The following is a 24,798-nucleotide window of genomic DNA, read 5'->3' as shown; positions in this document are numbered from 1 at the left end:
TATGATAATTTTAGTTCCATGATGCTGAGTTCCAGAAAGTGAAATTGGCGTCAAATTCACATTGTTCAAAAATTCCTCCCCGGCCCATTTCTCCTCCCAAAAATCGGAAAAAATTAATTCAGCATAATTTCATTGGTATTTAACCTGTAGATTAAGTTTAAGCAACAACGCTTCTCTTTTCTTTATATATTCATCAAGGCTTCTCTTTTCTTTATATATTCAAGATTTTGAAGGTTTCAATAGGAAGAATCATTGTAACCAGAGGGAACCTGTAGGGAAAATAAATAAGTGCCTGGGCCCCAAAGGACTTCGCAGTCTTCAAATGGAGTTGGATTGTTAGGTATTAAACATGTTTACTAAAGCGAATGATGAATCCTTATAATGGAACAAATAGAAGTGCACATCATTCACACGGGAAGAATAAGATTTAATTAATACAAAATTATAAATACTGTACAATTCGAATATTATATACATTTCTCTTTTTTCCCTTTTAGAAATAGAGTTATCGAAGACGCTGTAACACATTTTTATTATTTTTTGACTAAGAGTTTATACATCGAATTTCACGCTTGGCGAACACTCATACTAAGAATTTTCTCAGTAAAGAATCGAAACTTTTAATACTGAAAATTGTCTCTTGTAGGAATGGAAGTTCTGAAAATGCTGGAACAGGTTTTCGATTGATTTCATTTAGAAATTTCTGTACCAGACTTCTTAGTCCACCTTAAACGAATATATTTCTCTTTAAAGATTTCGAAATTTGAATATTATAGATATTTTTCATTTTTCCCATTAGAAGCTTTTCTACCCAATCGGGTTTATCACGACGGTGAGAATGAAGGTTTGGAAATGAGAAGGGTAAAGAGACACGCGTAAGCTGCTGTTGGGCAGAAATATTAAAAATGAAGATAAACAAGACGGATAATAACATTTTCGTACTTGAAGCAGACTGTTGTAGAATAGCTGCTTAAGGGTCAGAACTTAACCCAATTAATTTTTTTAAAAGACAGATCACTAGCAGGATTTTTTTTAAAAAAAAAAATCCCTTGATATGAAGTGAAACGTCCGCTAGGGCAACTAGAATCGCACAGACAGTAAGGACAGCAGAGCAATCAGAAACCAGTTGTGTGGAGAATTCGGTAGCAGGAAGTGAAGTGCTCTGAGTGTAAAATGCCTCCAAAAGTTACCCCATTCTGGGAGGGGTATATCACCGCTCTTTCCGACATTGGATACTGCTACAGTGCAATTGTGAAACTGTTCGTCCAAGGGTTTCCCCAGTTCCAAGAAGGGTATTGCCAATGTACTCAAACCAGTGGCGTATTTAGGGGGGGGGGGCTTCCGGGCTTAAGCCCCCCCCGAAATCTTACTTACTATAGTAAAGTATATGAAATATCTTGCAGAATTTTCACATTTTCAGTCAAAGCCCTCCCCGAAAGTTAGCAAAGCCCCCCCCGAAACAAAATCGTAAATACGCCACTGACTCAAACGCAACAAAAATGCACAGCCAGAGAAAGCAGGTGTGCGCACAGTGGCATGAAAACAACACCCTTGTCCTAAACGTACAATGGATGTGGTTCGACAAGTGCAGACGTTGGTGCCCCAGGAGAATCCGCCGCCACAAAGAGACATTGCCAGGAGTGTTAGAAGATCCAAATCAGCTGTTCAGAGGATAATCAGCCAGGATTCACGCATGCAAGTGAAGCAAAAACCACGTGTTCACACATGCACAGCCAAATACATCCGGGAACGCAGGATCCATTACAAACAGCTCTTAGCGGGAGACAAATGGAAATATGCGGTCAGGTTAGACGAGGCCTGGATGTATTTGTCAAACTCCATTCGAATTTGAGCCATTTACTATCATTCCAAGGATGCAAAGGATCATGCTAATTGGGTCAATTGGGTCCGCACGTGCCGCGAAAGTTTTCCCTATGGCTTCATAGTGGTTGCAGGTTTTTGCCATAAAGAGTTGCACGAAATGTAAAAATTAAAGCAGCATACTCTCAACAACACGTTCTGGAGCCATTATGCCGGCAGCATATTCCGTCGGTATATGGTACTGAGGTGTTGAAAGTCTTCATTCATCAAGACAAGGCAGCCAGCCACACGGCTCGAACAACTTTGGCATACATGGCCTGCAAAGCGCGTGAAACTGGAATCCATGCTATCCCATATTCAGACATCCCTGTCAAGTCTCCCGACGCTGGACCAATGGACTTTTGTGATTTCGGGTGTTTGAAGCGATGGAATTCCTTACATCGCCCACGCACATGACTGGATTGTGGAAAGTTTGCAAGGAGGAGTCGTCCAAACTTGGTCAGATTTCTCTGAACAGAAGCCTACTCCAATGGAAACTTTGGTGTCGGGCTATAGTTTATAATCAGGGTCGTCATATCGAGCACAACCGGTGGTGTAAATACGGCTTTACGCCCTAGCGTAGGGAACACAATCGTTTCCATAAATATGGACAAACGTTCTGTAGCTGTCTGGTTTTTATCTAACTGTGTGACACAAATCATATATATATATATATGAGGGGGGGGGGTTGTGTGTTAGTGAATTTTACTATATTAGTTAATAATAAGTAACAGTAAATTCAGAACTTTCATTTTTTAAGAAATTAAGTAATTTCAAAGATATGTATTAGCTACATCAAATTTTGGGTTTTAAATACTAACAGTGAACATATTCTTCAATATCCATCGATCAATATTCAGAAATTGGCAAAGAAGTCTCCTTCTGAATTTGCATTACATTTTACCAAATATTGTTTACCATAAAGAATCGAAACTGAAATGCTATTTGTGCAGTTACATACAAAATAAAATTTCAAAAGCGTATAATTATTACTGGAGATTAATACTGTCACCCATTTCGAACATTTTAAACGCGCAGTTTCTAATGTACTTAAATTTCATTTCTTATCGATAGTATAAAAGGTTGTAAATAGATGTACTGTAAATGTCCTTAACTTTTCACCAAGTGGATCTGTGTATGTACCAAACAAAGGTAGTTTTCTCAAGCTTAACAAAAGGTCCAAAATAAGCATTTGGAAACAAGGTCCAAAATAAGCATTTGGAAACAATCTTGTATTTTAGTAATATGTATAATAATGTTTGTGGGCTTCAAAATAGCCAAGTAACAATACGAAAGTCATTAAATTTTTGTATTGCCAATAGACTAAATTTCCTTCCTCTTATCAAATGTGTTTAAGAGATTGCTAAATCATTATATTTGAATCTAATGCTCTTTAATTTAATCTCTAGAAAAGATATTAAATAATAATAATAATAATAATAATTTTATCCCGTCTCCTCCCCAAGGTCTGGGTCCTCATTTGTCGAGATTGGTACTCTCCCATTTAGGGTGATTCTGATGATACGCCTTGATGAAATATTATCTACACATTCGAGCACACAAATTGTGCATCTTATCAATTTTGAAAATGTATTTAGGAAAGCACACAAATGATTACCTCGAGTGTTTGAATTCAACTTGAATGAATTTAACTGTGGCATTAAAGCAGATAGAGAATTAATTCAATAACGTGCTTGGGACCGTTTGTATTGTATGTATTCTGATTATAAATATAATAGATTTGATTGTAGTAATATAGTCATCTGGGAACCCTCAGCTTATGAGTCAGCTTATGAGTCAACTTATGAGGCAAATGAAACCAAGGGTCCAATACAAGCAGAGCTGGGAAACAGGGGTTCCATTATAAACGGGGATGGAAAAAAGGGGGCTCATTACAAGCAGGGCTGAGAAATAGAGCCTAATTACTTGCTTCATAAAACCCTAGTACATAACAATACAAAACACCATTCTTGTATGTGCGTTTTATCTTATTTGCTTTTTCTTGTTATTTGAAAATTACATTACAATCATTTTTTTCCTTTAAATTCTTTTGGGGCCCCAAGCGAGTGGTCCCTAAGCATATACGTAAATCTGGCACTAGTCATGGACACCACTAATAATTGTCATAACGAAGAAATTGTGTTACATACATACATACACCCCCCTAACACACACACATATATATATATATATATATATATATATATATATATATATATATATATATATATATATATATATATATATATATATATATATATATATATATATATATAGCATTAAGAGATATCAAGGGCTATTGTGACGCAAAGCTTGCCACAGTATTTTATTTCAGCACATAGAGGTGAGACGAATTACACATGAGAGAGAGAGATAAAAAAAAAAGAAATCACATCCTTTTCAGTTTTCTTAAGCTACACAGAACCAAAACAGGCATTGTAGTTAATACGCACCAACGCAATTTGCTTGTAATATCATTTCAAACAGGTAAGCATTCATATAAAATCTGTAAAATATTGTAGTTCTGATGTAAGTGGAAACAATAAAAAGCTAACGCACAGATTTCGTTTCTTGCTTCTTATGAAAAACACGATTTTGTGACATCCGTCCTTAGTGAACTAAGGTACGGAAAGGTAAATGCAAGTGGGTTATTATGAAAGATAAGATGAATGATAAGAACTCTAGAACTATAAGGAAAGTGAAGTTAATATGTTGCTCAGTGACATTTACATGATCTAGAATGAAAGTAGGGAGGAATTTCATACTGAGCAATAGGCAGGAGTGCCCACAAAGGGGGACTATGACGCAAACTGCGTCATTGAAATTTTGGGGGTTAAAAATCTATGTAAATATGTTTGAGGGAGTGTAAAAATTAATCGAAAAGATTTTTTTTCATGGAAGAACATCTACGGATAGACAATTGAGGGGGGTGCGTCATGGACATGAGGGGGTGGGCACCACTGCAATAGGAAATGAATTAGATATTAATCATACGATTTTTTCATATAAAATAAAATGTCTCTGAAAACATTATATGGTAAAACAATCATATTTTTCAAGTTGGAAATATTCTAAAGATAAAAATCAACAATTTTCGTTTTTCGCGAAGAATTGTTACCTTATTTCATATGCTACGAGGTTAATATAAAGAAAGTGAAATATTGGCCTACTACTGAACATTCATAATCCAATAGAATCAAAACTGAGTTTCGCGGCTGCTCTTGCTAGCGACACCTATGCGCCTCATGTATAAACATTCAGTAAAAAGAATATATTACTAAAACAAGCGTACCTCTTTGTAGTCAAACATCTATAAAGTACAGCTTGTGTGCTTGTTGTCTCTGGTACAATACTAAGTGGAAATATTAGTTTTGCCTGTAAATCCCAATTGCAGGTTCAAAGTTCACTTTAAGCAGTATGTGCAGTATTTCTTCCCGACATGTTTTTTAGGGGGCACTGCCCAGTGATGGAAATTTTCCGGAAAATTTCCGATTCATAAAAGCATACTCCACTTATTCTTACATCGTTGTTTAGCCGTGATGTGAGGTGGAAAATTTTCATCTATATTTCTCCAGAAAATTTTCCGTTGTTAACAAATATCAGTGATCAACTAACAATCCCTCAGTATTCATAAAATTGATTTAATTCATGTATAGAAATGTTAAAAAGTGAAAAATCGTTTAAAGAATCTGAAAATTTTCATGACTCAGACAATTTTCAGTACTATAGCAACAAGTGAAACAATTTTTCGTGAATCGAAAAATTGTCTGTCTTGTACAGTGATGAACATTTTCTCAAAAATTCTGAAACGGAAAATTTCCGATTCATAAAAGCATACTCCACTTATTCCTACATAGTTGTTTAGCCGTGATGTGAGGTGGAAAATTTTCAATATTTTTCCGCAAAATTTTCTGCTCTTAACAAATATCAGTGATCAAGTAACAGTTCCTCAGTATTCAAAAAAATGATTGAAATCATGTATAGAAATGTTAAAAAGTGAAAGATCGTTTAAAGAATCTGAAAATTTTCATGACTCAGACAATTTTCAGTACTATGTAGGAACAAGTGAAACAATTTTTCATGAATCGAAGTATTTTCTGTCTTATATGGAAAAATTGAAGAACTTTTTATGAGTCGGAAAATTTTCATCATTTTGAAGCAAAAAGTAAAACACCTTTTTCTGAATCGGAACGTTTTATTGCACTGTAGAAACAAGTGAAAGGAATTTTCATGAATCGGAAAATTTTCATCACGATGTAGAAACAAGTGAAAAAACTTTTCATAATCCGGACAATTTTGGATATTATGTATAGTGATGTTTGGTGGAAAATTTTCCACTATATTTAACTGCACATTCAACTATAAAATTCAATCCCTGTAGCGGGAAGTTAGACAGCAACGAATTATCATTTTTCCAATTAGCTTTCGGAAACCAGAAAATATTGTAATATTTCAAGTTGGGAAGTAAAAATATACGGTTTCTCTCTCTCTCTCTCTCTCTCTCTCTCTCTCTCTCTCTCTGTGTGTGTGTGTGTGTGTGTGTGTGTTGGTGAACCCGACAATCTTTGTAGGTCGATGTGTCTACACAGCAGCACTGTCAGCAATTTTTGCAAAGCGAGCACTTTTAAGTGGTTGCTCGAACTATTTTTTAATTTTAACGCGTGCAGGACCCTTATGGGGGTCCCCCTGCGTGTTCTTTTGACTCCCCTCGTTTATACAGATACAGCCGGTTTTGTGTTTAAAGTGTGTGTTCAGACTGAAAAATTTCTTTTGTCGATCGGTGTGTATTCCGACGCAGTGCCATCTACGTGTGTGTTCCAAGCAGGAACTAGAGCAATTCAAACTACCTGCTGCTGCGCTTCACCATTGTTGCCAATCAAGTATTTTTGAAATGTTAAAGAAAATTAGCAGCTATAGTTGACGAATTATTCACGGTAAGAACTCGGATATGAATATTACGTAAAAATAACCCTATGCCTAAAATGTTTTTATTAGAACTGGGGAGAGGAAGAGGGGAGGGAGAGGTGTGTATATATCAAGATATATATATATATATATCTACAGTGGCGTATTTAGGGGGGGCTTCCGGGCTTAAGCCCCCCCGAAATCTTACTTACTATAGTCAAATGTCTTGCAGAATTTTCTCATTTTCAGGCAAAGCCCTCCCCAAAAGTTAGCAAAGCCCCTCCCGAAACAAAATCGTAAATACGCCACTGTATATATATATATATATATATATATATATATATATATATATATATACAAATTAAAAATCACTATGTTTGTGACTAAATCGCCTGACCGATCTCGATCAAATTTTTAACATAGATGAGGTTCAAGGTTGGGCTGGTTTAGCCTATTTACTTTGATGGTAGAACTGAGGGGCGTTGAAGGGGAGGGAGTATAAAGATAAGTAAAACTTAATAACTCCCGAACCACTCAACCGAACTTGAACAAATTTTCAACATACATAAGGTTCAGTCCTGGGATTGTTTCTATGACTTAAATTTGACAGAGCAACGTAGGAGAGGAGTAGGAGGGGAGATATATAAAAATCAATTTATATGACTAAAAGTGACCATTTTTGTAACTTAATAAATCTTGATCTATCCGACCGATCTCAATCAAAATTTCGAGATACATGATGTTTGGATCTGGAAACATTTTTGTAATTTCACCTTAACGGTAGATCCAGGTTAGGGGGAGGGGAGGGTGACGTATGAATAAAAATTAATAAAACTAATAACTTTTGAACCACCCAACCAATCTTGATCAAATTTTCAACATGTATGAGGATCGGAACTTGGGTGCTTTTTATCGTTTCACTGTGACGAGCCAGCGTAGGGGGGGGGGGAAGATATATGTAAAAAAATTAAAATAAAAATGACTGCCTTTGTGACTTCATCACTCTTGCACCACCCGACCGATCTCAATCAAATTTTCAACATACATGAGTTTAGGGACTGGGATTACTTTAGCCTATTCACTTTAACGATACAACGTAGGGGAGAATTTTAATAATGATCCAAATGACCAACATTAGTGTTGCATCCATAATTTTGGGGGCCGATGAGAGAAATAGTGACATTTCTGAACCAGTTTCAATCCAAGTTCAGCCCTGATACTTGGAGAGGGGAAGGTACAACGTAGTGGAGGAAAATACACATAAAAAAGTATGGGAATGACTAATATTAGTGTCGAATCCATAATTTTAGGATTAGCTTAGATTAACAGTGACAATTCGGATGTCCTGTGCAGCAGGACGTTTGAGGAGGAGGGGTAGTTATATATATTAATGATCGAAAATTACCAATATTAATGTCTTATCCATAGTTTTCGGGATCATTCAGATGAACAGTGACATTTCCGATCCAGTTTAAATCCAAAATCAGCCCAACCAGTTGAAGGAGGGTGAGAAAGAGATATATAAAAATGATCGAAAATGGCCACTATCAGTGTCAAATTTATACTTTTCTTGGTCATTTAGATGAAAGTTGATACTTTCGATCCCGTTTATATTCAAATTCAAAGCTTCAGCTATGGGGGAAAGGGAGGAAGAGGTATAACATGATCGAAAATGACCGATATTAGTGCTGAATCCACATTTTGTAAGGTCACTGAGATGAACGGTGACACTTCCGATGACATCGGCCGCAACATGGAGGAGGGAGATATAATGGTCTAAAATGACCGATATTAGTGTTTAAACTATAGTTTTTGCAATCGCCGAGATGAACAGTGACACCTCTCGGCTGTTGAAATCCAAATTCAGCCTTGCATCTTCGGAGAGAGGGAAAGGGAAATATAGAAAACGGATAAAAAAATAACCCATATTAGTGTCGAATGCATAGTTTCCGGAGGTGCATTTCGCCAGCCCCCACCTTAGAGTTTCGAAACAAAACCTATGCCAATCGTTTGTGCTACGTTTGTGCCGGAATGTTCCGCAAAAAATTTCGTTTCTACCACTGCCGGCACGAAGTTATGAGTTTTAAAGTGAGGGCTGGGGAAACGGCAGCCCACCCACCTTGGAATTTCGAAACAAAACCTATACCAATCGTTTGTGCTACGTTTGTGCCGGAATGTACCCCAAAAATTTTCGTTTGTACCATTTCCCGTACGAAGTTATAAGAATTTTAATGTGGGGGCTGCAGAAACGGCAGCCTCCAACCTTGGAATTTCGAAACAAAACCTATGCCAATTGCTTGTGGCGGAACGTACAGCAAAAATTTTCGTTTGTACCACTTCCGGTACGGAGTTATAAGAGTTTTAAAGTGGGGGGGCTGGGGAAACGGCAGCTCTCCACCTTGGAAATTCGAAACAAATCCTACGACAATCGTTTGTGCTACGTTTGTGCCGGAATGTAATGCAAAAATTTTCGTTTATACCACTTCCGGTACGGAGTTATAAGAGTTCTAAATAAGATTTTGGGAAAACGGCAGCCTCCAACCTTGGAATTTCGAAACAAACCCTATGCCAATCGTTTGTGCCGAAATGTACAATAAAAATTTTCGTTTGTATCACTTCCGGTACGAAGTTATGAGTTTTAATGTGGGGGCTGGGGAAACGGCAGCTTCCAACCTTGGAATTTCGAAACAAAACCTATTCCAATCTTTTGTGCCTGAATGTACACCGAAAATTTTCGTTTGTACCACTTCCGGTACAAAGTTATAAGAGTTTTAATGTGGGGGCTGGGGAAACGGCAGCTTCCAACCTTGGAATTTCGAAACAAAACCTATTCCAATCGTTTGTGCCCGAATGTACAGCGAAAATTTTCGTTTGTACCACTTCCGGTACAAAGTTATGAGAGTTTTAAAGTGGAGTGGTTGCGGGAAACGGCCGCCTCCCACCTCGGAATTTCGAAACAAAACCTATTCCAATCTTTTGTGCCTGAATGTACACCGAAAATTTTCGTTTGTACCACTTCCGGTACGGAGTTATAAGAGTTTTGAAGTGGGGGCTGGGGAAACGGCATCCTCTAACCTTGGAATTTCGAAGCAAAACCTATGGCAATCGTTTGTGCTAGGTTTGACCCGGAATCTACCACAAAGATTTTCTTTTGTACCACTTCCGGTACGAAGTTATAAGAGTTTTGAAGTGGGGGCTCGGGAAACGGCATTCTCCAACCTTGGAATTTCGAAGCAAAACCTATGGCAATCGTTTGTGCTAGGTTTGACCCGGAATCTACCACAAAGGTTTTCTTTTGTACCACTTCCGGTACAACGTTTTAAGAATTTTAAAGTGTTGGGCTGGGGATACGTCATCTCCCAACTTTGGATTTCGAAAGAAAACCTATGCTAATCATTAGTCCTACGTTTGTGCCGAAACGTACCGCAAAAATTTTCGTTTGTTCCACTTCCGGTATGAAGTTATAGAAGTTTTAAAGTGGGGGACCTGGGGAAACGGCAGTCTCCAACCTTGGAATTTCGAAACAAAACCTATTCCAATCGTTTGTGCTACATTTGTGCCGGAATATACCGCAAAATTATTCGTTTGTGCCACTTCCGGTACGAAGTTGTAGGAGTTTTAAAGTCGGGTCTGGGGAAACGGCAGCCAACAACCTGGGAATTTCGAAACAAAACCTATGCCAATCGTTTGTGCCACGTTTGGGCCGGAAAGTACCGCAAAAATTTTCGTTTGTGCCACTTCCGTTAAAAAGGTATAGAAGTTTTAAAGTATGGAGCTGTGGAGACTGCATCCTTCTAGTTATGGCATATTTCGAAATTCAATGGTGGGAGCCTGTGAAATCGGCAGCTCCATAGATTAAAACTCCCTTATCTTTGTACCGGAAGGGACACAAGCAGAATTTTGTGCTGTACGTTCCGGTACTAACATGGTAAATGGAATTGACATAAGTTTTGTTTGGAAACTCAATGGGGGGAGGGCTGTGGAAACGGCAGCTTCCTAGTTTAAAACTTTTATATTTTTTTACCGGAAGAGGTACAAACGAAGATTTTTACGGTACATTCCAGAAATAACGTAGTACAAACGATTGGCATAGGTTTGTTTCAAAATTCCAAGATCGCGGGCTGTGGAAATGGCAGCTCCCTAGTTAAAACTTCTATGTCTTTTTAACAGAAATGGTACAAGCAAACGTTTTGCAGTACATTCTGTTACAAACGTAGTACAAACGATTGGGAAAATCTACAATTTTGGAAATTGAAAGGGGGAGTTTCCGTTTCTACAGCCCAGACTTTTAAACTCTTATACTTTTGTAACGGAGCTGGTACAAACGATTTTTTTTTTTTTTGCGGTACATTCCGGTAAAAACGTACTACAAACGATTGACATAGTCTTATCTCGAAATGCCAAGGTGGAGGGTTCTGGAAACGGCAGCCCCCTAGTTAAAATTGTCATACTTTTGTACTGGAAGTGATACAAACAAAAATGTTTGCGATACATTCCGATACAAACGTTGTGCAAACGGTTGGCATAGGTTTTGTTCCGAAATTCCGAAGGGGCTGTGAAAACGTCAGCCCCGTAATTTGAAACTCTCGAATCTTTGTACCGGAAGTGATACAAAAAAGTTTTGCGGTACTTTCCTGTTCAAAAGTAGTACAAACGGTTGGCATAGGTTTCATTTCGAAATTCGTAGGTGCGGGGCTGCTGTTTCCACAGCCCCTCTCGAAAACTCATATAACTTTGTACCGGAAGTGGTACAAACGAAACTTTTTGCTATACATGCCGGCACAAACGTAGCACAAACGATTGGCATAGGTTTTGTTTCGAAACTCCAAGGTGGGGGGCTGGCGAAATGCACCTAGTTTCCGGAGTCTCTGAATGACCGGTGTCACATCCGATTTCGTGCCGCGCAACATGGAAGAGGAGGGGAGATATATATATAAAATGGAAAAAAATTTCCGATATTAGTGTCTGATTCGTAGATTTTAGGGTCGCTGTGATGAAGAATGACACATGTGATCCCCTTTAAAACCAAATTCAGCCCTGTAACTTGAGAGAGGGGAGATAATAAATTGATCAAAAATGATTAATATTAGTGCCGAATTCATAGTTTTGGGGGTCGCCGAGATGATCAATGATCATGCTGATGAATTTTAATTCGATGCCATTTAAAACGAAAACAGCATATTTCACGGGTACCAAACACATGAGGTACGGAATTGTGCATTTAAACTTTCATTTCACCCAGCGAAGCGGGTAAATATATGCTAGTAAAACTTCATAGCTTTGGAACCACCGAATCGATCTCATTCAAATTTTCAACATAGATAAAGTTCGGACCTGGGATGACTCTTATCATTTTAGTTTGACGGTGCAATGTAGGAAAGGGGAAGAGGGATATATATATATATATATATATATATATATATATATATATATATATATATATATATATATATATATATATATATATATATATATATTGGGTGTATCAGACCACCAGTCCTAGGCATTTTTCTCCTCTCGTAGTGCATGTAGACACTGGAAACAAAAAAATGTCTGACCAAATGGTACATGAAGAATCAAATCGTGATACTTCCATATCCATTGACGTAACGGGAATACCTCCACAGGTGTCAACTGCAAAATTTTAAATGGAAACTGGTATCAATTTCGATTTCTTTAGTAGAAATATTGAAAAACAAATAACTTTTACGAGAAACACTTTTCGTTAAACTCGACGATTTGGGATCTGTTATTTGTTGAAATGCTACTATCAGACCACCCGGTACAGGCATTTTTCTGTTCGTAGTGTACGTAGACACTTCAAAAGAAATGAATGAGTAAATCGTACGTGAAGAATAAAATGGTAATACTTCCATATTCAGTGGCGTAGCGAGAACACACCGAGGTTAACTCCAAAATTTCTAATGGAAACTGGTATCAATTTCGAATTTTTTGAAAGTATTACTGATAAACAAACAACTTTTATGGGAACCACTTTCCGTCATATTTTATTGTTTGGGATCTACTTATGATATTTGTTGTTCACTTGCCGCAAAATTCTCTTTTGGTGGAATCTTGAATTCTGAATTTTTCGCTATTCTTGCAGAGATTTTAAGAGAATTGCCTGATACTAAATGTCTTAGGTGAAGCACAAATATTTCTTAATTTTTAAAATAAAATTCCGATAGCTATTGAAAAAAGTGTAGCCTACCAGCGCGATGTCATCGACAAATATCTAATTCGTTAATCAATGTAAAATCAACCTTGTTGCAATTAACAGGGTTTGCGTGCTAGTTTTATGACCCATCACGCATATGAGAATTTTGTAAGATTTTCTTGTGTGTTTAACCTCGAAGGTCATATATCAGCGGCTTTTTGGATGGAGCAAGATTTGGTGTTTTGGGGGAGAGATCTAAGGTCACTATGTATTTTTACCTTTCAAAATGTTTAACAATACTCAGTTGACTGGAATGGCACCCACAGGTATTTAATGTATGTTTTACACTGCTGTAAATTCAAAACAATTCCAAATGCGTTCGTATTTGGTTTCTTGACAATAATCTGTGGGGAGGCGAAGTTATTATCGTCATTGGGTCGTATAATTCTAGCATTAATGAGTTCTTGAATTTGTTTTCTGCCTGATCTCGAACATGCACTGGAACAGGAAGATTTCTTGTGGAACACTGCCGATTTAGGGATTCTTATTTTCTGATTGTAGCCCCTATAATGTCCAATGCCGTCCGCAGTGTATAAAAACATTTTTATATTTGTATAATAACTCGTAATAGCCTGTTTCTGCGACTGGTCTAAGTTAGGATATCAAAAACACTAATTTTGAATCTTTTTATAACTACTTCAAAAAAATTGTCAACCTCCTCTTTTTCTGTACAATTTTTATTTTCTTCTGTAGAACTAGCTTCCATTGTTGCAAAAAATTAATCCTGACATATCACAAGATCCACCACTTGCGTATTTTTCCTTAAAGTTACAGTATAACTACTTGGATTGAAAATTACAAGTCATGTTGTTTACGCCTAATCTTTGCTGAATAGTTCGTATTTTTCAAGGAAGCCGTTCGGGAACGATACGAAGAAAGATGCAGAATCATCAATCTGTCTTTTTGCTATCACCGGAATGAACGCGTGGAAAAGTGGAACTAACTTAATGCGTTTGTCGATAAAAAAGCAAGCTTGTCTTTGCCTAAGTATATGAGTCGTGTGTTGTGATTATATGTTTTCCCGGTTCTTCTCTAGGAATGTTGGCTTCTTATGATTTTTAAATAGAGATATGAGATTCTTTGTTAAATCAATTGTAACATATAAGTGTCTAAACAAAAAAATAACTGGAATACATGATTTCTTCCTTATACGGAAGTAACGAGAGAATGTCGTTTCCCAACTTTGAATGATACCATTGCTACATATTTGAAGTTAATAATTTTATTTCAGATCCCTTTAACCGCTGTTTTATGTGGTTTTTATTGAACATCAGGAAGTAAATATTTGAAAGAACAGATAAAATGCTGGATCCGGTGTTCGTCTGCGTAATTTAGTGATTATTCATAGGCTTCGTTCTGTCATTAGAATTGCTTGATCTTTTGACTCCTCATCACGTGTCGACCTACTTGTTTTCTGGTCGTTTAAAATAGGTAGAAGTGCAGTACCTACGCTTTCTGCATATTGCGAAATCCATTACATTTGTTGTGGATTTTGTTGGAGGTTTTGTGGTGTCCCATGTTTTCCTCTATACTTCACTCCGTTCTAATAGTTATTTTTGTTTCATCGCTTATTCCCTTAATTCCTCTTTCTGTTTCGGTTATGCGAACTGGTTTGTGCAACTATTAAATAGGGCTCTGCCATTTTGTTGGCCAGGAAAGAAAAAACGTTTTAAACAGGAGTTTTCTGCTGTTGTGGAGATTCTACAACATTGAGGTTAGACTTGTGATCCTTCTCTAGTTGTGGTGGTGATATTGAAGTATGTAATGGCGGAGCGGAAGGATTATATTGAAAAATAGGATTTTGTATAGGTACTCCTAAGTTGACATTAACTTTATCCTATAATGGTTCAAGACACTGAGGTAGTATATTTATGTGTATACAAGTACGGTGCGACAATAATATACCGAATTGAAGTTTTTTGCAATAGAGAAATGAAAACAGCACCGAAAGCAAATATGTCTATGAGCTTCTTCGTGGCTAATCGGTTATTGTGCGCGCCTATGGAGTTGGACACTCGGGTTCGATTCGCGGCGGGAGCTCATGTGGTTCGGATTCCAAGTTAATCAGCAGGTCCCGTCTCATATAGCCTCGCTGCTGAAAGAGATGCTAAACTCAAAATCAATTCAACTGAAAGTAAATGTCTATCAAGTGGCTAGCGCAAATGTCAGTAGTCGAGCAGTAACAGAGTTACACATTATTATTATTATTATTATTATTATTATTATTATTATTATTATTATTATTATTATTATTATTATTATTGAATAGAATGTTGCAGTTAGGTTTTGTTCCCTGAAGTTACGAAAGTTAACTACGAAATGTCATAGGTAGTTATACAATGCTTATATGAAGCATAGTGTTGCATTTGAGTTTCGCAATACTTCGTAAGGTCAGTGAATCTTTGAAGCATGCCGGTAAGACAGAATACCGAGAGAATAATGGTGCACATGTAGAAGGCACGGATCAAGTTTTGTTAGTCAGTAATTTTGGATTCCAATGGTCTCGCTATTCTCTCATTAAATTAACAGTTGAATCCTTTGGGAGCAAATGTATGGATTTCATGGAGAGATCGAAGTAGAAAAACATTCTGTAAGAGTACTGTAAATATGTCAAGACAAACGGATGAAAAAGTTATCAATAAAATGAAGGCACAGATTATTGCTAACCATTCGCACTAAAATTGACAACATTGCATATTAGCATAAGCTATGGTTTGTTTCATAGTTGCTACTGCTAAAACAGTAAAATAGATAAATTGATTCGACAAATATATTATAATATTCCAGAGAAACAGAAATTTTAAGTGATACAAGATTACGACGTTCAATAGTATATTAGTCATAGTATATGAACTAATAGTAATAGTATAATAGCATATTTGTGTGTTGTTGCTAAGTGTTAACGCAAGTAACATGATAATGTCTTAACCTTTTAAAGTCCCTTCCTTGTCAATTCTACACTTACTATCTTTTTCGTTTTATTGTTTTATATTCTATCTTGCTTTGCAGTATTCTTCATTTTCGACGTTATAATAAAAATATTACATTCGATGGTACGAATAATTAAGTTAAGTTGATTTTGAGTTTAACGTCCCTTTCAGCAGCGAGGCTATACGAGACTTGACCTACTCATTAACATGGAATCCGAACCACATGAGCTCCCGCCGGGAATCGAATCCAGGTCTCCCACCTGGTATGAATAATGTATCTTGTTTCGTGTTTCTTGTAGGCATGTAATATTGTTCTTCCACTGGCCTTGTAGCTAACATGTCCCTCTTTGGTCACATAGTCTCATGTAAGCATTAATAAAATCTGAAGTATTATAGTGGTTCGGATTTCACCTTAAACTATAAGTCTCCGTTTCATACAGCCTCGGTGCTGAAAACAAACACTAACCTTCATCTAACAAACAAAAAGATATAACCCAAGTTTTATCTCGCCATTCCATTTCATAGTGAAATGTTATCTTACAGTTTAGCGTTCCACGAATATGTTCGTTAGTTTAAGAGAGGCGATGATTAAGGCAAGCGAATGACGATGGAAGAATTAGTGGACTGAGAATGTGGAAGGAAATGGGAGTACTCCGAGAAAACCCATCGAAACGATGTTGTCCACCTCAAACTAACTTCTCCGGGGATTGAAACAATGCGCTATGCCATTTGAAATGAAATGAAATTTCTAGTTTTACATCCCTTGGCTATACTTTATAGCTTATAATAGATGGGTGGTTAATGAGAGTGAACGATTATGAAACAATTGTGGAAAGGAAATGTGGAAAAAAATTGAAGGACCCAAGAAAGTCAACAGCATTAATCCATGTGTTCCATTTGCTACAAAATTAACTAGTGTTTAAAACAATTGCTCTAATTCCATTGCTCACATTTACTCCATTGCTCACACATCATGGCTAAACAACGATGTAGAAATAAGTGGAGTATGTTTTTTATGAATCGGAAAAGTTTCCGTTTCAAAATTTTCCGGAAAATTTTCATCACTGTACAGGACAGAAGTTTTAGATTCATGAAAAATTGTTTTACTTGTTACTACATAGTACTGAAAATTGTCTGAACAATGAAAATTTTCAGATTCTTTAAACGATCTTTCACTTTTTAGCATTTCTATACATGGATTAAATCAATTTTATGAATACTGAGGAATTGTTGCTTGATCACTGATATTTGTTAAGATCGGATAATTTTCCGAAAAAATATAGAAGAAAATTTTCCACCTCACATCACGGCGAAACATCGGTGTACTAATAAGTGGAGTATGTTTTTATGAATGGGAAAATTTTCAGGAAAATTTTCATCACTGATGTGCAGTTAAATATAATGGAAAATTTTCACCTAACATCACTATACATAATATCCAAAATTGTGCGGCTTACGAAAAGTTTTTTCCACTTGTTTCTACATCGTGATGAAAATTTTCCGATCTATGGAAATTCCTTTCACTTGTTTCTACAGAGCAATAAAACTTTCCGATTCAGAAAAAGTTGTTTTACTTTTTGCTTCAAAATCATTAAAGTTTTCCGAATCATTAAAAAATCTTCAATTTTTACATATAAGACAGAAAATATTTCGATTCATGAAAAATTGTTTCACTTGTTCCTACATAGTACTGAAAATAGTCTGAGTAATGAAAATTTTCAGATTCTTTAAACGATCTTTCAATTTTTAACATTTCTATACATGAATTCAACCAATTTTATGATTGCTGAGGAATTGTTACTTGATTACTGATATTTTTAGAACGGAAAATTTTCCGGAAAAATAAAGCGCAAAATTTTCAACCTCACAAAACTAGCACTGCCCCCCCCCCCGGAGAAGACCAAAATAATACGTCTGTGATATAATAATAAATAGAATAATACTATCAATACCCCTCCGAATACTGTGTGTGCCCCCTGGAGCATTTTCTCTGAAAGAAACACTGAGTATGTTTGTTCGATATAACCTTGCAGCTTAAAATTCTCTACTTTTTATTCTCTACTTTTTAACGGGTAGGTTATAATCATGGAAACCCAATAACGTACGTGATCAATTTATTTTCCACCCTGCTAATTTTAATACGTGTTTGCTTATAAGTCTGGCTATTTCTAAACTACTATTTCTTCTCTTGATAAGAACATAGCCATGGTTTTGAGAGCAACGTGCTCCCACAGAGCAATAGTTCGCCAGGCATTGATTGATTGACTGATTGTATCCGTTTTAAGCAATGAAGCAATTTGAGACTTAATGTAGTGCTTGAAGTAGGATTCGAACATCTATTCGGGTTTGAATCCAGGCCAATATTCTCCCCAAAAAAACTGAGCCCAAGATCACGCACATATGCCACTTGTTCAAGGAAGCTAGACATGTTTTACTTAGGTCCTAAAGTTCATTCTTGCACTAATGTCTCAATTACTAATAATATTACTGATATCGTCTATTTTTTAAAGCTACATACTTGACCATGTTTTGTCGAGGGTAATTTCAATGTTCGGCTTAAGTCCATTAAATTAGACTATGTTGCGTTTAATTAAAACGTTGTCCAGTGTACGGAAATTCTTTGACTTGCTTAGAAACATTCTCCACTTTTTTTTTTGTCTATATGTGCATTTTTAATGTATCATTTTTTTAAAATTTACTTACCTAATCTTTATCCTATTGCTCTGTAGTGACAGTCTATTCACCCATAGGTATACTAGACTATATTTCAAGTGTTTCTAAAATGGAAGGTTTCTATAACTCGCTGCCTATTATAATAGTCTTGTCCAATCAAAACAAGACACAAAGAAATCATATGAACCCAAGTTAATGTGTGATTGGTACCGTGTTTTAGATTGATTTTTGTGTTGAAATAGCGGAATGAAATAACACCTTGAATATTTTATAGCTCATGCATATATTTGTTTTGTCCTTCATGATTTGGAAGCCTAATGATCCAAAGCGTTCATGAGATTTTATCTTTTTCATCGCATGTCTCCATTCTACATACATTAATCTATATAATATCAAAAATGCTGGTGCTGCATAATAATGATCGATTTCTAGTATACAATTCGAAAGGTCAGCTTGATAATATATACAGCATTAAAATAAATATTTGCTCTGTTTCCCTGATAGAGGTGAATATATTGAGTGTACCACAATGTATACAATCAGTGAGAATGGTTATTTTTGTGTTATCTTTGGAAGTGGACCAAATGCATTTTGCCTTACTGTACCAGATCATCATTAGACCAATTAGTTGAGAACATAAATATATCTGAAAAAAATATAAGTTGCTTATCTTATAAATAAAGTTTTACTTATAACAATTATCTTCTCTTTGTATATTCAAGTTTTTGAGGGTTTCAACAAGAGGAAACATTATTGTAATAGTGTACCTATTGGGAGGCAAATGGTGGCACGGCCCCTCAAAGGACTTCCTAGTCCCCGATGGAGTTTGACTGTTAGGTGTTGATTTAATCATGTTTACTAAAGAAAATGAATGCTTATAATAGAACAAATAGAAGTGCACATTCTTCACACGGGAAGAACAAGATTTAGTTAATACATAAAGGGAAATTTGAATAATGTAAAAATTGTTTCCCGTTTTACAACCAAAATCGTCGAAAACGCTGCAACTTATTTTTATTAGTTTTTATTAAGTTTATATATGGAATTTTATGATTCCAACTTAAGCAAATAAAGTAAGCATTTTCTGAAAAAAAGTAGAAAATTTAATACTGAAAATTGTCCTAAAGGAGAACAAAAGTTTTGAGAAGGCGCTGTCTAGTAACTCAGAAGGACCCCTTTGCGATTCAGAAGTGCTGGCTCCAGAATTCTCAACTGCTAACAGTACACAATTGCACTGATGCTCTCACCAGGTAGTAGCGGTCACCGATGCATGATGCCGCGAGCAGTCCACCAAACACACTGGAGGACCTTCTTCTGGTGTAGTACTGGTTTCGGGTGTTTTCAAACCGGTTCGTGAGATGCTAACCAACGATGACGGTGCCGTGGAGCTTCGCACACGATCCACTTCTCATTACACGTCAGCACCCTGCCCAAAAGTTGCCCCTTCCTCAGACGAGACAGCACAGAAACACAGGTGTCTACTCGCGTTGTCATCTGGCCAGGAGTCAAATCATGTGGGACCCATTGACCCAATTTGTAGTGCTTCCCAAGTTGACGAAAGTGCTGCCGAATGGTTTCTCCACTCCCACTAAATCGTAGTCATATTTCCTCACATGTCTGGCCACTGTTCACCTCAATTGCTGTCTGAAGATCTTCATTTTGTACATGTTTTGGTCTTCTGGTACGTGGTGCGTCTTCTAGTATTTCGTCGCCGTCCTTAAACTTGTTAAACCACCGGTGCACTGTCAGCGTAGTTACGACACCCTCACCAAATGTCTCGCATAACTTCCGCCTTGCTGCAGCTGCGTTTGACTCCAGTTTGAACTCGTACAGCATACACGCCCTTATGATGCTCTGTGAAGGTCCCAACGTTCACTCTATCAGTACGCAAGTTCACGGTATAACTGAACTGCCACAACCAGGTAGTATGTTTGATATCATCACCAACAACTGACTTTTACCTTATCTCCATTTGCATCTAGCTTACGGTGTGAGGACCAATTGAACATAGATCTCCACAAAAGCGACAGACCTTTTTAGTTACCTTTATACTTAAATTCAGCCGTGACAGAATAAACCATATGCAGGAATATTACCCGATTTTCAAGGATTTCAATAAAGAGTGGGTAACATGTCACAAAAAAACTGAGTCCGATAGAGAAAAACAGATTTCATTTTCAAATTTAGCACTATCGATTTAGCTTAGAACACTATGAGTATTCAAATGGGGATGCAAAAGCTTGTACTTTCAACCTCCTTCTAAGTCCTGGCATTGGGCAAGAAATTTATGAACACAATTTACAGTTTAGTTGTTCAGATAAGTCTAGTTTACAAGTTTACCTTAAATAACATAATTGTGCACTTTCAGAAGAGATGTAGGTATTAAGATAATTGAAAACTGAAAATTTGCAAAGAAATTTTGGTATTAATTTTAAATTTCGGATTGTTTTGAAATCTGTAGAGAAATTGGGATACGACTGATGGGCATCAGAGCATCGAAATTTTTGCAAGGCCTAAAATATTAGTTGACCTCAGAATCGGACTACTCTAAACGCAAAAGAATATGACTCACTACTGTATCTTGCTTAAGTGTCACTTGCTTCTTACCGTAACTTGCGAAATTTGCTGCAAGTTAATTAGAATGTTATAAATTTCCTACGTTTTATTTTCATTATATTTTTACCTCTTACATTTTGTCTCGTCTCGAATTTCCAGGGAAGTCAAGATAGCATTTTCTCGAGACAAGTCGAGACAGTCTTAAACCTTGACTCGAATCTCCTCTTGTGCATCCCCCTCCGATTTCAACATTGTTTACCATGTAGCAAATCGATAAAATATAGTGAGTAATGGCTTTCTCAAATAAATTTTGCTTCGAAAGAATAAGTCTTATCTCCACCTATAGAATTCTATTCAAACCGAAACTTGTTAAATTCTAATATTTCCGATTTTCAATATTTAACGCCATACTGAAAATGGAATAGATAGTGAGAAGTAGGTTTTTGATATACAGGGTGAGGCAAAAGTCTGGTTGAACACCTATAAAAGTCGAACGGTGTGAGGAATCATAATGTCGTTTGGTATGGGGTGTCTATAGGTGGTGTGCAACTTACAGGAGCAATGGCGATAGCGGTAGCCATCTTGAAATCCACCACCTGGATTTCGGTTACGTTTTCCAAATAGGAAAGGAGTCATAATTTTACACTGTCTTTTTCTGAGAAATACATCTGTGCAATCTGTTTTGCGATCTCTTTATTTGTGTAGAAGTTACGAGCACTTAAAAGTTAAAATTGCAAGGAGATTATCAATTTTCATAATCGTTACAGGTGATCCATAATGGCACTTACACAGGAGGAACGCATTGAAATTATTTTAATGAGTGGTGGACAAAGTACAGTCCGCGGCGTAAAATTTGTAACAAAAATTCTAAGTCCAAATGAATAACAAACTCTTGTCCAGTTTTCTTATGCATTCCCGCAATACATGTATCAATCGATTAGTTGCTTCTACTATTTATTCCAACTCCTCCCCGTCCTCCACCTCTCCTTGTCTAAAGCAGTGTGTGTGACGTAGTACACTCTTTCCATTCAGCTGAAAAAGAAACAGGAATCAAGTTTACAACGTTATAGCTTTAAAACAGTCTTTTCCATTTGTTTGTTCTGAAATATTTTTAAGAGCCTAAATTAAAGGAAAGTCACACAATCTTCCCAGAGCTTCATAAATATCTTTAGTTTCATTCTTTTCTTTCTTTAAAGAGTGCAAGCTAGTAAGATGCTCCCTAAGAAATCTATGGAAATTGCCAAGAGCTCTAAAATATCTACGGACAGAAACGAGTTTTATTCAATGATTCATTTAATTTCTTTTCAGTAAGTGCAAGTAATGTTTCAGGGGCGTCATTTGGGCAGGACAGGAGGGTGTAATTCCCCCTCTCTTTAGCTTCATAAATACGTATTTTTTGATCAAATGTATAGTAATACACTAATAAAAAGTGAAAATCTTATGTCGCCGGAGAATCTCTTCCTTCTCCCCCCCCCCCGAATAAAGTCTAAAAGACACTGGTTTTAACAACAAACCTATAGAGTTACGATAGCACATTGCTAAAGAGCTTACATTTTGTTTCAAGAGTGGAAGGTTTGATCTCAAGCCATATGACTTCCTGGGTGACATTGAGAGAGAGAGAGAGAGAGGGATTCAAGTATAGAGACAGAGAGGGATGATTTGTATACACAGATTTAGAATTGAGGAAAAAATGATCGGACAGCATTCGTATTATGACGAAAATTCTGATTTTGTGAAAGATAAGAAGTGAAGTTTTCGAACTGCAAGGATCACATTAGGCAGTTGTCGAATTAATGTGGAGAACTCTTTTTAGAGCATCAGATGATTACGAAAGGAGAGAAAGATCTTCAGAACTGAGGAATTAAGATTTTAAAAAATCTGGTTTCGGCTGCGGGTTTCGAACCACGAACCTTGTGATCATCGAACCATTACTTTATCCATTCAGCTACGGAGGATTCTATTACTCGATCACATACGTTTCCATTAGCTGCGTTGGAAGCTACCTTAAGGGGATATTCCAAAAGTTGACTCGGTAGATGCGCCGTTCAGTTAGGACGTAAACCTCTTGTAACTTAGTTACAATGAGCAAAACGAACTTCCTCTTCTTCAGGACACTTTTTAAAGCTTTAAAATTTGTTACTATTGTTTTAATTAAGTTACATTTGATAGAACCATCTGATAAAGTTGTTCCAAGCCCTGTGCGTCATTGTCTGCTAGGTGAATGGTTAATGTATGTTACTTTTACGTGGATGGTCCGAGCTTCCAATCAAGACCATTCTTATTGATTATTTTATTTGAGCTACGCTCATACTGTATAATCCACAAGTTCAAGTTTGAAGTAATGTAGTCACAGCTAGTTTAATTCGAAATAATTTTCCAATATTATATTTGTTACTAAATTTGCATGGCACTCCTCACTTGTTTGTAGCCCTGCATAAATGCAAAATAATTTTAAAAGTATATTTTACTTTCAAGTATTATTGATTTTTTTTAAATTGTCCTTCAAACTTATTTTATAATTATTTTCTATTTCTTAATTATAACATATTTTCTATTTATATTGTATTCTATGTTACACGTTTATTGTTTACATTTTATGTCTTACCTTTGAAGAGGAGCTTTTGACAATTCAGAGCAGCAGGGACATACACAGGATGCAGGCCTTGGCAATCCACAGCTTTTGTCCCCACGAAACCACCACTTTTTTGTTTGTGTATATATCTAATTTTATAGATGGTGATAGCAGGGGCGGATCCAGGGGAGTGTGTTTGGGGTGATCGCATCCCCCAGAATAGGGAACTTTTTATACTTTTTATTTTAAAAATAAAACATATCCTAAGTATTTTTCATCTTTGTATTATAAACGTAAATTAAAACCTAAAGTAGATAGGCCTTACTTTCTTAAGAAAGTTAATTCTACAGAAGAGCTCTTTCTCATTTTCTATTTTTTCTTTTATTTCTTTTCTTTTCTTTCTTTCTTTCTTTTTCTTTTCTCTTTTTGCAATCCGCTCTTACCTTGATTTGACTTCGAACGACCGCCCCTCCCAAACAATCATCCTCGATCCGCCCCTGGATGATAGACATTTTAGTAAAATATGTCCTCAATCGCTGAAATATATTCCTGTCAAGCTTTCGATCGCTGAAATAAATTTCTGTCTACGGCCCTGAAAAACAGTGACGATTTTAGGGAGTGATCAATTAGTAATGCCTCCCTGGAGCAACGACCCTTCCCCAGAAGTCATATCTCCGATAATTCAGAATGTGATTTGTATATTATCACTTTTCACTCTCAGTGTCTTGAAACGCACCAAAAAGGAACTGTTCTGAAGTATTTACTGGTTCTCCATATGACCCCATTTCAATATGGCCAACCTTGGACATATACACATCTGAAATATCACCTTTTATGTCAGTGATCCCGAAAACTATCCATTCGACACAAATATAGGATATTTTCGATTCTTTATTCCTGTCACCCTCCCATTGTCAACTCGAAGCCAACGAAGGCTTGTTTTGGACTTACGCAGCATCCACAGTGTCACTTTTCATCTTTGCACATGAATTCGACACTAATTTCGTTCGTATTTGACTACTTTTACACGTCACCTTCACCTCTTGGTAGGGTTTTTTTCAGTATCTCATCCCCACAACTATGGA

This window comes from Thermobia domestica, chromosome 3 (genome assembly GCF_964235325.1).
Source record: "Thermobia domestica chromosome 3, izTheDome1.hap1.1, whole genome shotgun sequence".
NCBI lineage: Eukaryota > Metazoa > Arthropoda > Insecta > Zygentoma > Lepismatidae > Thermobia > Thermobia domestica.
Note: the sequence above shows the minus strand (reverse complement) of the source record.